Raw genomic sequence first — 1,454 nt, forward strand, 5'->3', positions numbered from 1 at the left:
CAACTTACCGGCAAATAGCTGGCCTTCCAAACACTCAAACAAGGCGAGCAAATGCGTACTACCCACGGTAGATAATGTAACCATAGTAACGACTCGAAAAAGAAAAAGAAGATAAAAAAGTCAGCAGAAATGGCCGATTACGCTTTCGATATGCAAAATTCAATTTGTAATCATAATTAATGCAGCAAATTATTATTGCTTCCGCAAACTAAATGTCATTTCCAAAAACTGCGGTGCTGCGCCTCCTGGACGCTTGGGTGGGTGGTCGCTTCAGCGGAACGCCATTAGCAGGCGAATCGAACCAGAACGCACGCGAACGCGGGTTGTTGTGTAATTGATTATCCTTTCGCTCATTTTACAAAGCGTGTGCACAGCGAATGATGCACGTGGAGCGTAAAATTAAAGTGACACGGCATAAGGGTGTTTCCGAGGAGGCGCCCCATTCGCATCGAAGCTGTTCGGCCGTAAATGCGCGAAACAAACGAGTCGCAAACGGAAAAAAGGGATTCCATGTGAAAAGCAGCCGTGTTGTCGAGGTGTTTAATTGGGGGAACAAAAAATATAATTATCGTGGAAAAACTATCCAATGAAGAGGCAGCATATTACATCGTTTTGTATCTCACTCTGTCTCTCTGGTTGAAAGTTGTTGATCACGTTGATCACGGGCCACGATAGCAACTTTCACAGCTAAGGAACTTTCTTTTTTCCACTGATAATAAAAAAGGGTGATTGATCGTCGGAAATGAGTAACTGTGACCTGATACAGATTTTAACTACAATTTTAATCAACCGTAATCAACATAACTCTCGTCTTCCCTAATCATATTGATGCGAAAAGTTACAAAAGAAATAAATTTAATCATAGAAGGGGCTTATAGTTTAATTTCGGTCGTATAAGATTATAATTTGGCGCTATTAGCGTATCGAAATCGCTTTGAAGAATTCTTGTAATTCTTTACAGCGAATTTTCAACCGAGCTTTCCGATAAGTGCTTTCATTTTGTCCATGCTCGGCCACGATGGCAACTTTATTTCAATCTCTTTTTGACAGTTGTTAGCTGAAAGTTGCTTCCGTGGCCATACAAAATTACATTGATGGAATAAATGTTATAAAAACTTTACGGTTGGCACATCAAGTCACTACCACACGACCGCTCTACTGCTTTCTTACTTTCATTGGCAAAAGTGAAGGTTAGAACGCGGGTCTTGTAATGGGTTGATGTAATGCCCGTTGCCCGCTATTTTTACCCACCTTTCACTGCAACGGAAGGCCAAGCCTCCAGCTGAGGCACCTGAGGTGAGCTCGGTTTAATTTATGCGCTCGGTGGCGGTGGCTATTCTCGTGATTGTACATTAAGCGTTCAACGTCCTCGCCACGCGCACAACCCGATGCAACAACGATGGTGGTCGGTGTGGCCGCATCTTGAACTGGCCATTTCATGGTCAAGCGTCATA

Source organism: Anopheles aquasalis, chromosome 2 (genome assembly GCF_943734665.1).
Source record: "Anopheles aquasalis chromosome 2, idAnoAquaMG_Q_19, whole genome shotgun sequence".
NCBI classification, from domain to species: Eukaryota; Metazoa; Arthropoda; class Insecta; order Diptera; family Culicidae; genus Anopheles; species Anopheles aquasalis.